We start from the raw sequence: 15,406 nt of genomic DNA, 5'->3' as shown, positions 1-15,406 counted from the left end.
ATCCTGAACTTTCTTAATTTTTTGCTAATTTTCTAAGATATATTAAAAATGTTTTGTATGTTTGATTTTTTTGTTTTTGTTTTTGTTTGGTTTTTAGTAAAATGGACTCAGTAAGAAAATAAAAATACCAGAATGGCATGCATTTTAAACTGTCTGATTTAATAGAACAGTAGGGTAAGGTTTTGTGTATGTGTGTGTGTATTTTCATATAATGAGATGGACTTGAGTTTAGGGATACTTCCTGAAAACACTGAATTTGGAGCTTGGACCCCCAAACGAGTGCTGTCACGAGGTTAGCTACGGCTTCATGTTTGGTGTTTGAGTCACTCATGTGGGAAACCACCGCAGATGTGCGCGCTCACAAACGGGAACTTACAAAGATGATTTCTCCCTCATTGTTGCTCTTACCTCCCAATCCTCTTAACCTCTGCTTTCCCGAATTTTCTTTTTATGCTTTTTAGTTTTTCTTTCAGTTTTACCAGAGTAAACAGTGTGGTTTTTTGTTTTGGTCTCACATGGTTGCCAAGATTAAAATGCCTACTGTGGACTAAGCCGGCCCACTCACTCAGGCCAGCTTGATTGTGTCTTGGAAAGCTGATCTTTCCCTTCTAGAGGAAGGTGTTTTCTTAAACATACTTCTCTACTGTAGTGGTTCTCAGCAGGGGACAATTTTGCTGCCCCCCCCCCGCACCCCCCGGGACATTTGGCAACGTATGGAGACATTTTTGGTTGTCACAACTGGGAGCGGTTTACTGACATCTAGTGGGTAGAGGCCAGAGATGCTGCCGAATGTCCTGCAATTCATGGGACAGTCCCCTGTAACCAAGAGTCATCTGGCCCGAGGTGTCGGTAGTGCCAAGGTTGAGACAACTCTACAGAAAGGCAAGTTCTAGTACCCAGAACACAGTGAGTCAGGGTTTTCCTTCAGGATCCCGCGAGTTGGGCGGAAAGGGGAGGGAGACAGGCCGCCTGCCCTGAGCGCCGGCACAGCCCCTGTGGGCCGCGGGCTTCGGAAACTGCCGGTTTGCCTTTTTCACACAGATGCGGACGGAATTGCTTTGGGTATGTTCTAGAGTCTTTCTGTGATGCAGGTTGCTGAGGTGTGAAATACGAAAGTTGCCATGAGCTTGATTTTCTTTCCCCGAGAGGGAGGGTCTGTCGGAAGCCCCCAGCAGCTGGGAAGGAGTGAGCGTTCGGAGGCGCTGCGCAGCCCTGCTGTGCCTCGTGCCAAAGCCTCTCGGAGCCTCCCCAAGCGCCAGCCGGGCGCCGTGGCCCCGCGGAGCCAGGATCGGGCTAACCCGAGGCCGCGAGCCGGGGAAGAGGCGCTGCCCAGCCTTCCCCGGTTCACGGTAGGTGCTCAAAATTTATTGAAAGGATCAGTCTTGGGAATCGTTTAAGGAATGTGTTTCTCTTCCCCTCTGTTTCCTTGTTTATACTCATTTTGAGACCCATAAAAGTCACGTTTCAGCGTGGGGGAGCTATTTGCTAATATCCACTAGAGCTAAAAACATGTACCCAGCGGTTCTACCCCCAGGAGAACTGAGGCACGTGTCACCAAGACCCTACAGGGAGGGTCGTTCACAGCAGCTTTGCTTAGGACGGCCCAAAGGCCCTGTACTTCCCACAGCACAGTTGGCTGAAGGGACAGGGTGAATGGCTTTTTTCTAGTGTGGCTGCCCTCACAGCCCGAGATTACAAGTAGCCAGTGCTTGGCCTTCAAAATTACTGAGTTGGAAAGGAGGCTGGACTTCAGAGTGACACAGACCTGGGTTCTAATGGTTCTAACTTACTGTGTCACCCTGAGTTAGATTCTGTATTCTCAGAGGGGGTCCTGCACAGGTCATGTGTCCTTCTGAGGATGTCACACCTGGAGGCACATGATGTTCATCTGTCCATCACTGGTGAGGGAATATCAACCTGTTCAGGTTTCTCCACAGGGCAGAGACGAACTCTCCCCCCAACCCCCGCCCGCCATGTTTCATCCTGGCGTATTTTCTTGGGAAAGTCCGGTGGTGAAGGGGTTTTCCATCTTGGCTGCGCCAGGACACATAATAGAGATGCTGCTGGTGAACTGGCAAGTTCTGAGAAAATTCTGCAGGTGACTGAGGTAGGTGGTCATGCAAAGCTACTGGCGAGTGCTCTCTTTGCATTTCCATAGGCAGGTGTCCCGCAAAGGCAGGTACTTGGCAAATGTTTGCATGGCGGTGGTCCTACGGTGGATGGCTTCTGTCCAGCGAGACTCCCACTTCCCAGTCACAGCGGCCCTTTGGAGGGCCGCGACCAGGCTCTGAAGTGGATCTCAAGGGCCTGGGACTGCCACCTCCCAGGAGCCCCAGGACCCCTGCCCTCTGCTTTCCCCTCTGGGATCCCATGGAAGCCAGAGCTGTTCTCCACTCTCCTCCCAGGGCCTCCCCCAGCTGCTGCTCCCGCTGCCACTTCTGTGGAGTGAGGCTCCCCACGGCACTCCAGCCCTGGTGAACTTTCTCAGAGGTGAGCCCAAGCCTCCTTTTTGTTTTTTTAAGATTTTATTTATTTATTAGAGAGAGTGAGATCTAGAGAGATCACAGAGAGAGAGGGAGAAGCAGACTCCCTGTGGAGCAGGGAGCCCGATGCGGGGCTCCATCCCAGGACCCTGGGATCATGACCTGAGCCGAAGGCAGACGCTTAACTGACTGAGCCCCCCAGGCGCCGGAGCCCAAGGCTCCTTAAGGGCAGGGGAGCCTCCTCATGGCTATATTGACACCTAGTAAGTCCTTAGTAGAGGCTGACTTTTTAATGCCCCATATTTGTCCTCAAATATGTCCTGGTTATAGTCCCCTGGGCCTGATCAGAGCTCACAGGAGACAACGTGACTGAACTGCAAGCAACTCTCTTCTACAGAATTTCTGGTCCGTTTAGAGCGTTTATCCCACCCTGTCCTGAGGCTGGGGCTACTTTTTCTTGCCTTTCTTCTAAAGAGAGTTAATACCAGCTTACGTGAAGGCTGGACCATCAATTCTAGTCTCAAATCCTAGTCTCCATTTCTCCCAATAGAGATACTAGAAAGTCTTCCCAAATTCCCTGATGGACAAGCTAATTGGGCCCCCTCTTTCCCTGATTTTTGGGGGCGCTTGGGTGGCTCAGTCAGTTAAGCAACTGACTCTTGATTTCGGCTCGGATCATGATCTCAGGGTGGTGGGTCAGAGCCCTGCATCTGGCTCCAAGCTGGGTGCAGCATCCTCTTGGGATTCTCTCTCTCCCTTTCCCTCTGCAGCCCCCCACCCCCCCTCAAATAAATAAAATCTTTTAAAAATAACGTTTGTAGTTTTTTCTCATCGCAAAGTAATACACACCCAATGTGGAAAATGGAGACAAAGGAGGTATGCCTAGAGAATACAATACCGCTATAATCCCACCCTCCAGGGACAATGGACCGGGGTTCTCAGGCCTACTTTCGGCTGTAAGGAGGGACATGCCCGCCCCCATAAGGGACGATCCCCCTTATCCAGACCTCCCCGGCAGGTCCTGAAGCGGCGCAGACCCAGAGGCAATGAGCTGTTGACGCCTTTGGGGCAATGAGCCTGTGGCCTGGCGCACGGCGAGGCGGAGCCGGGGACGCGGGCCGCTGGCCTGGGCGACGCCGCTGGGGGCCGCCAGGTGGCAGGCGTGCGCCGCGGCCACGCTCCCGGCCGCCCGGGCCGCCCCGCCGGCCCTCGTCCCGCCCGCGGCAGGGTCGGTTCTGTCGGGGCGGGTGGGAGCGCCCGCGGGTCGCGGCCGTGTCCGCCAAGGGCTGAGGAAACCCACGGACGCCGAGCCTACCGGAGCCGCCCCACTGTGTCTTCAACAGCCCAAAAAGGTGGCGTTCCCCCCCCCACTTTACAGATGAAGAAAACGGGGTTGAGACAGGGAACTGCCCAAGGGCAGGCAGTGACGGATGGGGGACAAAACCCAGGTGTCCCGACTCCGAGGCTCCCCCAGCCCCTCGGCATGTACCACACGCCTGCAGTGCAGGCCTGCCTGGAAGCCCATGAGGGGAGAAGGTGGGGGAGCCCCCTTCCTCCTCGGGCCCTGAGGTTTCCTTTTGGGGGCCTGGGGAGTGCCCTGCTGGGTAGCTTGAGGCATTCTGGTCGTGACTCACCCCTCCCCGCTGCCCCCAGCACGCACACAGCCCGGGCCCTGTTCCTGTAAGAGCCTAGGAAGGGGCGGCCCTCTCCCCTCCGTGTCCTCTGTGGACAGGCTTGGCTGGGGGCCGGCGGCGGGGATGAGAGTGGGTGACGAGGGAGGGGGAGCAGCCAACAAGCAGGGGCCTGTTTCCTGCCTGGTCTGACCCTGGCTGTCCCTGCGGAGGCCCCGGCAAACGGAGCGAGGTCATCCGGGGCGAAATTCCAGCCCGAGCCCTGAGCAGTAACTTCAGCTTTCCTGATAAGGCTCAAGAAGGGACACAGAGTGGTCTCCCCACACCCCCCACCCTGTCAGCACCTCCACTCCTGTGAAGCCTCCGCTGCAGACAGTCGGCCTCGGAGAGAGACAAAGATAGACCCTTGGGCAGATAAGGAGAGAGACAGCCGGGGATAGACAGGGCAAGGAACACAGAGGAAGAGACGGGGAAGGACCCGGCAGTGCCGAGGCCGTGGGTCCGGAGCCCCAGAGATCGGAAACGCTCCCGGGGTTGTGCTTGCTATGGTTGCGCCTGGGAGATGGAGAAAGATGCGATCATGGCTGAAAACAGGAGGGGCTTGGGCTGTGGGAGGAAAATGGGTTGGGCTGGCAGCTCGGTGCCTCTCCGCCTGGCTCCTAACGTGCACAGACCTGGGACTGGCGGGTGAGGGGGACGGAGGAGTCCGCAAGAGGCACAGTCTCCCAGACTCCAGGAGGCCAGGCGGGAGAGGTGGAGATGCGGGCCCTATGCCAGGGGAGGGGCAGAAGCAGCTGGGCCCCGATCGCTTACCGGAGGCCGCTGACTTGGGACTTTGTCCCCTGCACACTCTGTGCAGAACATTCGCACCCAGCACTGGCTGTTTGGCTTGGCAAGTGAGCAAGGTGTAAAGTCGCAGCTGGCCTTTGGGCACCCAGTCACCAAATGCAGCCGAGTCAGTCACCACCGCTTCGGCCCCCACCCTGGGGACAAGGGCTCGTGCCGGCACACACAGTCCTCTCCGCGCAGGTACGGTAGACGCCGTGTGCGGCTGAGTCATAGCTGCCTCCTCGGGGAGCGCGTGCCTGCACGCACATGCTCGCAGGTGCCCGCAGACGCCGCTGACACCTGATCCTGAGTCATGGACACCGTGGAACCCTGGGGAGGGCACGGAGAGTATGTTCTGCCATCCCTCTTTCAACACAGATTGCCATAGATACTCGCACACATACACGTGCCCACCATACATCCTGCCTGCCCCGTCCTACGAGGGGGTCAGCAACTACATGGGGAACGAATAAATGAGGGACCGAATGAATGAATGAGCAAGTACGTGAAAATGTGAGTGACACTCACACCGCTTGGATAGGTAAAATTGTTGGGGCAGCGCTGCAGGGTGGGTCCCTAGTCTATGTCTGTAGGGAGTTGTCTTGCTCCAAATATAGCCTCCATGGGTGGCAGGGAGCCAGGGCTGCCTCCCAAACTGTGACTTCACTGGGCCTGAGGCCCAGCCTCCGAGGAGTTGGAGAAAACTAACAGAGAAGAGGCCCCAGCTTTCTGCAGCCCGGGCTGAGCTGTGACACTGGAGTTGGTGGTGACAGTGTACTCTGGAAATACCACTTGCTCAGGGCCTCGAGCTATAGGGCAGAGGGCTCGGTAGATGGGCCCAGAAAGGACTGGTTCTGGGCTGGGCCCCTGGGAACGGGCTGTCCTGAACTTCTGGGGCCAGATGTGCAGGAGGCCCAGCTTCACCTGAGAGCTGGCCCACCTGGGGGTTGCCAAGCCAAGGCCCATTAGATGGTCCCCCATCTGGGCAAGCCTGCTCCCAGGGCTGCTCCCCTGTCTTCTCAAAGCTTCCTTTCCCTAGCCACTCTCCTTCTGCCCTATTTCATCATCTGGAATATTGGATTATTACCCCAACCGGTCTTCCTGCTTTAGATTTCCTCCTCTAATCCATCTTCTTCACAACTGCCAGTGTTCTGTTTCTAAAATACAGATGATTATATAACTTTTCTGCTCAAAATTCTTCCATAGCTCCCCACTGTTTAGCTGGTGTTCAAGACCCTTCATGATCTGGCCCCACTCTACCATGTGTGTTTTGAGGGGCTGACGTGTAGAGGGACAGTTGTTGGTTCTGACAGGTGGGTGGGCGGACCCTGGGCAGGCAGGCGCTCTTGCGGTTGAAGGGCCTGGTGGGCTGTTTGACTTGCAGACAGATGACTAGATGTCTAGATGGTTGGGAGGCTTGATGGAGGGTGGAGATGTGGAGGGTGGGTGGAAAGATAGTGCTTGAGTCAAGACTATTTTGGTTGCAAGGAACAGACACCTGTATCATCAGGAAAGAGGCGGCAGACAGTTGAGGATAAAACCGGCTGCAGACCTCACCAACATACAAGCTTCCTGCAGGTTGGACCTGGCAGGTCAGGAAGGTCACCCTTCTCTCCATCCTTTGTGGGTCTCTCAGTCTGTCCTTCCCATCCTCCCTCAGCTGGTTGGGCGCCCTCCCCTGTGCCCAGCGGCCATCCTCTCAGCTACTCTTGCTCCACCCACAAGTTTTTATTAGTGCTTATTTATGTGCATGTTTGTGCCTCGACCACGCTTCCATGTGCTGAGAGGCAGACTGCGAACAGGAAGTTACAGTCCTCACGAAGCCTGCTCTCTGAGGCGGGGACAGGCCGGCAGCTGAGCGTGAGAGACGATGCTGTGGACACCGCAGAGCGGGCGATGAGCGCGGGGGGCCAAGGCAGGGCTGGGGGCTGTCACGCACATGCGCACATGCCGCGGAGCGTCTCTGGGCGGAGAGCGGAGGGAAGTGAGGGGTGAGCTCAGCCAAGTCTGCGGGAGGAGTGTCCTAGGAAGAGGGCAGCACTAGGTGTGGTGGTGGCGGCTGGTGCAGATGAGCAAAGGGCCCATGGCCCGAGAAGAGGCCGGACGGGCGCAGAGGGAGGGGTTGCCACAGGTTTTGTAAGCTGTTGTAAGGTCCAGACCAAGGAAGAGGGAATGGCACGGGGCGGGGGGGGGGGGGGGGGGGGGGGGCTGCACAGAGGATGCCCTGAGCTTTCATTTCTAGGGGCCCCCTAGCCACTGTAGGGTGGAAGACTGCTGAGGGCGCTCCTGCACAAGCCCAGGTGAGAGGTGGGCCAGGCTGGCGGTGGCGAAGGTGACAAGTGGACAGGTTGAGGGTGTACTTTGAAGTTGGGTCAGCTGTGGGTGTGAGAGCAGGGAACATTCCGTCGAGGACGACTCAGCCTGTGGCCAGGGCAAGTGTGAGGAGTTCCCGTTTCCGAGGAAGAGAAGCAAGGCTGCTGCTTCGGCGGGCAGGGAGTGCAGGGAGAGGAGGTGCACCTGTCACACGGGCAGGGCGCCTCTGCGTGCTCGGGTGGGGGCGTCCGGAGGCAGCCGGGGCTCGCGAAGCGCCTTCGGCCTGAGTTGCGACGACGATGAGGCGGCACTCAGCGCCAGCCGTCCAGCGAAGCGGCAGAGAAAAGACGGGGTCCGGGGCGGTTGGGGGCAACAGGCAGCACGGGCGCCCTGGGCGGAGTGGCCGAGAGGCTGGAAGGAAACCACGAGACACTGGGTGAGAGCGTGTCTGCAGCCAGAGCGGGTGCTGGCAGGAGCCGCGGAGAGCTCGGGAACGGCGAGGCTCCCGCTCACCACCGGTGTCTCCGTGCCCCCCCCGGGTGACGTGCCCCGCTCAGCTCCGCTGCGCACAGGGAGGGCCGGGGTGCGACGTGGCCATCCAGCTCCGCCCTTCGGCACCGGCGCCTGCCCGTGTCTCCGGGAGCGGGGGCTTAGCGCGGGGACGCGGGGACGAGGGCGCTGCTCGCGGCGGCGCTGGCTCCCGGCTCTTTCCAGGCAGAGGCGAACGGCGGGCTTCGTGGAAAACCCGTGAGTGGAAAGCTCAGTGCAACAGTAGCTTGCCGTCGTTCAGGATGGAACCTGGCGCTGGACGCGACCCGACTTCTCAGGGAAACCCACACCCCGACGAGAAGCGTGTGTGTAGTCGACCGTCTACGTCCGTCACCCCCAGCACAGACGACCCGTTAGGAGCCGAGTTTTATGCCGGGCTCCCCAAGCTTTAAGACGCGCGTGCGTGCGTGTGCGTGTGCGTGCGCGTGCGTGCGCGGGGGCGGGGGCGGGGGCGGCGGGGAGCCCGGGCAGCGTGGCCGGGGGCTGGCGGGGGGGAGAGGAGAGCGCCCCGCGGCGGCCGCCCTCGCACCTTCCTCTCGCTCGGCCCCTGAGGCGCGGAGTCGCCTTCGCAAGGCCCCGGCGGGCTCCAGGCCACCTTTCTGGGGGTCGTCCCTGCTTTCGCGGCTATTATCAACGCCTCGGTGGCAGGGCCCTCGGCGGCTACGTGTAAACACGCTCGCGCCTCGCTCGCCCTAAACGCGAACAAGCCAGATCCTGTCTGACTCCACAGCCCCCCTGCCGCTGCACAGGGCAGTTCTCCCCACGCCGCTCTGCTGCTCACCTCTCACGGCCTCCCAGCCCACTGCAGCCTGCCTAATCGGCCCCTCACTCCCCTAGAGCGCGCGCCCTGAAGTCGTCAGTGACCCAGGACCCTCCTCTTCCCAGTCGTCCAGCAGCTTCCAGCACTGGCCCCTTGAACCGCCCTTCTCTGTTCCTTGCAGGCGCAGCATTCTTGGGTGGTTCCTGCATCTTCTCGGCCGCTCCTCGCCGCTCCCTCCGGGTCCACCCCGCACAGGCCACTCAGCATTAGTGTCCTTGGGCGCAGGCTGGCTCTCTTCTCTGAACTCCCGCCTGTGGCACCCCTGTCCGCCTCTCAGCTTGGGTTACCATCTACTTTCCTGCCTCCCTAGTGTGCATTTCCAGCTCATTCCTCTCTGTATCCAAATGCTCACTAGGACATCTGAAAGTCACCTTAGCCTGTATGATCCAAGGCAAACTTGGGGCCCTTTCTCCTCCGCGACAGGGCTGCTCAGCCCCTGGTGCTCCCTGTCTCCCCAAGAGGCTTTGCAACTCAGGAAACTAAGGGGCCTCGGACACCTCTCCCTGCAGCCTCCATGGCCAGGCTAACAACTGCCTGCCCCCCCTTCTTCCTGTTGCCTCCATAGCTCTGGGCTCTGCCCAGTTCTTCACATCTTCACTGCCCCTTCCTAATCCTAACCACGGCCACTCATCTGCTGGACCACAACAGCCCCTAACATGGTCTCTCCACATCCCTTCCCACTTGCCTCCCTCTAAGCCATTTTCCATGTTGTAGGCACTCTGCACATGGGCTCTGCCTGAAGCCTCAGACATGGGGACACCAGTCTCCTAGAGAGAGTAGGGCCTGCTGAGGGTCACGGCAGGGCTGGAGTTCCCAGGGCAGGAAGGCTAAGCCTCATGCAGGCTGGAGGTTAGACACAGAGCGCACCCAGGCCTCCTTGGGAATGGAGAGGAGGCTCTGAAATTTGCAGTATCGGGTTTCAGAAAACACGGGGTCAGGGTCAGCAGAGCAGCTGGTAGTGGGGAAGGCCAGGCCCAGCTAATTTCCTGTCAGAATGGCCCAGAGGCCCCAGACCCTCTCTGGGCTGGCCACAGGGGAGGAGATGCCGGGAATGGCTCACATTCCTCTGGCTGGGGCTGCACTGAACCTCGAACCTCGGGGGACCTGCGGGGAGTGAGGAGGTGGATCTCCGAGGCCAGAGTCGGGGGCTCTCTGCAGGGACCAGGCATCTGGTGTCCAACCCTTCAGCTGGGATGGGGCCAGAGACTGTAGAGCAGACACAGAAAGAGCGTCACAGCTGCTGAAGCTTTGGGGTAAATGAGCCCAGCTTCATATTTCGGATGAGGAAACAGGCTCAGACAGGACCAGCTCTCAGCAGGATCACATGAGCGTCCCTGTTCTAAGCCCTGAACTCTTATTTCTTCGGGCCAGGCGTGCGTTTCCTGGAAGGCCCAGCTTTGCTGAGCTGTGTGACAGTGGGGGACGAGCTGGGCTAGGCCTGTGCTCTTCTTGGCAGGGAGGCAGGAACCCTCGCTTCCAGACCGGGATATATGCTTCTCAGGTGGTCTGTGGGGTGTGTGGCCCGTGTGGAGAGAATGTAAGGGTGCTGAGTCAGCTATGGGCCCCTCTGTCCTCTCTTGGAGGCCCTAGCTCATTCCACCCGCAGAGGAAACTTGATGTCCTGGTCAAGTCCCCAGGAGGGTGATGTCATGGCAGTGTGCTCCTGGCCTTGGATGGCCCTCTAAGTGGCCTGGCCTGGCTGGGTGAGAGGTGGAGGTCACGGGTCCCCGCTAATCTCCTTTCTCTGGTGCCAAGACTGGCCTGGTTGAAGGATGATGGCTGGGGAGGGTGAGAGCGGGACATAGTCGCTCAAGCCTGGGTTCAAGCCTGTCTCCATCAGACACTACCGTCCGACCTGGGCATCCGACCTCTCTCTCCAAAGCAGGGAGCCCTCAGCTGCAGAGCAGAGTGGCTACTCAATTTCTCTCCATCAAGTCGCACCGTGTGTCTGTGACTTGGGTAGGGGGCCGCCTGCCTGACGCTGTGGGACACTAGCCCTCCCAGAGCCTGGCAGTGCTGCCCCCCCCACCCCCCCAGCAGGGCCCCTGTGGAAGTGTGCGGCCTGCCCGTGGGGCCAGGGCCCGGGCTTCTGCTGTCTGCCCGGCCGTCTTTCCTCCACTGGACTCGGAGGCTGTGGCCGTTTTCAGGTCTCTCGGGCACCAACCTGACAGTCCTGTCCCTCTCCCCTCTCCCCCCACTGTCCCCAGCAGGTAGGCCGCTCTACACATGCCACCTCGGGAATGTCTCTCCAGCCCTGCTGCCTGCCTTCTCAGATCTGAACAACCACAACAGCCCCTGGCTGCACCCCCCTTCCCAGTCCCCCTGTGCATCTTCACCAGGCAGAGCTTTCTAAACACATGTCCCGTCCTGGCTTAACTGCCTTTCCTTGCCCTCCTCCCTTCCCCTTTGCCCAGCTAGCTCCTTCTTGTCCTAAGACTTAGCCTCCACGTCATGTATTCAGGTGTTAACCTGAAAATAAAGAGCCACAACAAGAGGCAAACGAGTGTGTATTTGGGACCCAAGAATTGCAGTGTGGGGGGCACAGACTCTGGCTGTAACCAGAGAAGTGTCCTGCCTTCGGACGAGAGCAAGGGGCTTCACCAGAGAGAGGAAGGGGGGGATTCGTGACTCAGTGCTGTCAGGCCGCACCGCTGTGGGGTGCACACTGATTGACTATCGGGTTAACAAACAGAACTATTCCTGGTATGCTTTAGTGACCTGCTCCGTCTTCCCGAAGCCCACAGCCAACAGCTTTATGGCCAGGAGGCCTGCTGTCCTGTTGACTCTGTGGACGATTGCAAACAACAGGCGCGTTGCCCGGGTCAAACACGGGCAGGTGAGGCGGATTCTCCTGACCCTGTTTTCAAATGACTCCAGTCACGTCAGTTTTTCATGCTGGAAGGTCTTCTCTGACGCCCCGGGGCTGGGCTAGGGTCTCCTCCCATTTTTCTGCCGGCCCCTAGCTGTCCCCACCTGCACAGCTGACCTTGCAGGTGTGCGTAATGGCTTCTTTGACTTGGGGTCCAAAGTAGTCTCGGAACAGGCACTCACACAGCAAGTACCAATAAATGTACTGACTGAATGAATAATGGGACCCTCTGTGGTTTTGGGTGACTGCCCCGTTCATGGTAGGCTCCATCCCACAGCGGGAGGTTTTGGGGAAACGCGCGCCCGGTCAGGCTTGCCCTGGCACCTCGCCTACTGAAGCCCCCACAGTGAAATGACCTCCAGCTGCCTCCCACTGGTGAGGCCTCTAGTGATGGGGTCACAGCAGGGACCCCCAACCCCACCTGCCAAACTCAGCTGCCCCTAGGAAATGTGGATGTTGAGAGAGGTCGCCAGAAACAGGTGGACTGTAGGTGACAGGTGGGCCTGTGTCACTAGGGTGGGCACGTGTGTGAGCAGGCATGCCCTCGTCTGTCATCCGTGGTGACATGGCTAAGCGCACCAAGAAGGGCAGGATTGCTGCTAAATGTGGGATCTGTTGTGGTGCCTCCCTCAGGAAAATGGTGAGGAAAGCTGAAATAAGCCAGCATGCCAAGTACACCTGTTCCTCCTGTGGCAAAACCAAGACAAAGAGACGAGCTGCGGGGATCTGGCGTCGGGGTTCGCGCCTGAAAACCTAAGACAGGTGGTGCCTGGACCCACAGAACCATTCCTGCCATCACAGTAAAGTCCGCCATCTGAAGACTGAGGAGTTGAAAGACCAGTAGAAGCTCCACCATTTGAAACATCGCTAGCCTGTAATAAATGTATTAACTTATGTAACAAAATAAAAAACCCAGATTTATTATCTTACGGTTCTGAAGGTCTGAAGTCCAAATGGGTCTCACTGGGCAAACCTCCAGGTGTTCGCAGGGCTGCATTCCTTCTGGAGACTTTGAGGGAGGATGTTTTCTTGCCTTTTCCAGCTTCCAGAGGCTGCCCACATTCCTTGGCCCCTTCCATCTCCAAAGCCTGCAGTGACTGGCCATGTCTCTTGTGTTGTGTCTCTCTGCCACTCACTTCCGCCTCCTTCCTCCACTTACAAGGACATTTGTGATGACGCTGGGCGCGTCAGGAAGATCTCTTGAGGTCAGCTGATTCCCGCAGACTTAATTTCATCTGCAACCTTAATTCTCCTTTGCTGCATCAGGTAGCATGTTCACAAATTCTGGGGATGTGGCCGTGGATGTGTTCGGGGGTGGTGGGCATTATTCTGCACACCACAGACGGTCTGTCTCTTTCTGACTCTTTGGGCATGTCTGTCTCTTACTCATCCAGAGACTCCTCGGGACCCAGCCTGTACTAGGTGTTTGTTAACATATTTGAATAAATCTGATTCAATCAAATGATATATTGAGAATTCATTTGTGCTGGGTACTTTCATACATATCATCACAACTTCTATTCCCATTTTATAGGTGAGGAATATAAGGCTAGAGAAGTTAGGCCAAAAAAGCTAGTACGTGACAGAGCTGGGAGCTTCTGTACATACTGCCGTCAGGTGGGACCTTGCAAGGAAGGACCTTGCAAAAGTGCAGACACCTTTGTTCCTTTGGGTCTAGAGCTCCAATGGAGAGAAACCCCTAGAACCTGGGTGGTGGCCGTGAAAATGCACCTCTCAGATTTCAGACTGGCCCCTGTGGCTGCGCTCTGATATCCTCAGGGTTTGCGCTGAGGCCCACAGGCTGCTCTCGGCCAATGACTAAGGTGGGTTCCTTCTTGGGAGATACAAGGTTTCTCTGACAGACGGTCTTGGCACAAGGGCTCCCCGTTGGCCTTGCTCCTTTTAGATCCGAACTGCAGCCTCAGACTCTTCCATTCCACCTTCCATCCTTCTGTCTCTTGTTCACAGGGGTCAAACCTACATCCCAACCTGCCGCCGAACTGTGCCCTGCTCATCTTCCCTCATGCGTGTTCCCCCCCGTAAGTCTTTTGCACATAGCGAGTCCTATCTTTGTAGAAGGACCAGGACCACCACAAGTGGTCCGAGGAAACAGTGGCAAGATGGGGATTTGGGACTGTCTCAGAGGGGATGGGGAAGAGGATGCCATCCTGGTTGATGGGGCCCCAGATAGTCCCTAGAGCAAGGTAGTGGCTCAAATGCTAAAGAGTTCACTGGTGAGGACCCCGGGAAACTTCCTAGGGGAGGGGAATGTTATGGTAGGTGTGATCATCCAGGCATTTAAAAAATAAGGCGGGGGGGGGTGGAACAATGCCCCCCAAATTGGCTGGTTACCGTGAGTGCAGGCTGATGGTCTGCAGAAGGACCACCGGCCACGGACAAGCAGTTGCTGGGCAAGTGTGCCAGCCTGCAAGCCTCCATGGAAGCTGACAAAGAAGCACTTATCTCTGGCAGTGGAGGACAGACATAGCTGAGTGGCAGGCTGAAGATAAGAGTTGCACAGATAAGTATGAATGCTCAGCCAAGGTAGTTATGTGAAGGTCAGGCCCTGGTGGGGAAAGTCTGGAACCCTGCAACGTGAGATAAAGACATCAGGATGGAGGCCCCGGAGGATGCGGGTGCTGCAGCCTTCCTGACCCTCTAGGCTTACAGAGTTGCCCCCCCCTCCTCCTAAGAGCCAGCACCTCTGCTGTGCTCACGGATGCCACAGAGGCCTCACCCCTGCCGGGCAACAGGTACCTTCTCGGGAGTGGCCCCCACTTTCTCCCCTGCTAGCCAAGGACCGTAATTAGGGGTTGAATTCCAGAATAATCCAGCTGGGGACATACGGGGCCTGCTAGTGAAGGAAAGAGAGTATACATGAAAGAATAGTAACTACCACAGACAGACGCTGGCAGGAGCTAGAGGAATGCTCCTGGAATTGGATTTTGGGAATGCTTGATTAAGGGGGCTGGAATGTAAGACTGGATAAGCAAGAATTCATGGATTTGGGGGCACTTTCTTGAGACACAGATTTAATACGCTGGATGGGACACGAGGCGATAGGGCAGATTCTGCTGGGGGTGGCTCTTAGAAGTCTGGAAAAAGCAGTGGCCAATACTCAGTGAAATGGAAATACCCGAGTTTTCCTGGCAGATGGTGAAGAAGAAATAAAAGAAGCTGGCAGAAGTGGGTGTGCTGGAATGGATATATTATGTAAGGCCAGTAATGGCGGAGGGGTAGGCAAGGGTAGGCAACCCACAGAAAGTTGTGGAGAAGGCACATGGAGCATGGTGTCCCTACGGGCAAACCGACAGCCAGTAAGGCTCTGCTTAATAACTACAATGAAAAAAGCAGACAGGAATGGAGGTGCAGGGGGCAGGCACAATGGAAAGCCTTGGTCCCCTGCTCAGTTCCCAGGCCTGAGCCAATTTGCAGATCTGGAACCCATAGTCTAAAGAGGGATCAGGGGTCTAGGAGGAAGGACCTTGCAAAAGTGCAGCAAGTATGTACGGTGATTCCTAAAGTTTTCTCCCAGAGAAAACTGTTTATTTGGGTGACTGTTCACTAGAGAAAAGGGACTAGTAGACACTGGAGTTTTAGCTGACATGAGCACCTGAGACTCAAAGCATCGTCATGGGCCCTTTTTCAGAATGGGGCCCCTGGAGGTCAGGGAAGAGGGGAGTCACGGCTAAGGTCTGGCTGGGTCCGAAGCTGCCACCAGTCCCTTGTACCTGAGTGCTTAGTCAGAACTCACGTGCTCTGACAGGGGCAGTGACCCCCACATCAGGTCACTGGCTTACTTCGTGGGAGCAATCATAGTAGAGAAAGCCAAGTGCAAGCTTCTGAAACTGCTTTCTCCCGGCTCCCTTGCCTTGCCCCAAATAGTAAATAAAAAAATCTCATACCAGGGGAT

The sequence above is a fragment of the Phoca vitulina genome, unplaced genomic scaffold (genome assembly GCF_004348235.1).
Source record: "Phoca vitulina isolate PV1807 unplaced genomic scaffold, GSC_HSeal_1.0 scaffold36, whole genome shotgun sequence".
Lineage (NCBI taxonomy): Eukaryota > Metazoa > Chordata > Mammalia > Carnivora > Phocidae > Phoca > Phoca vitulina.
The sequence above is the reverse complement of the archived record's forward strand: the minus strand, read 5'-3'. Positions refer to the sequence as shown.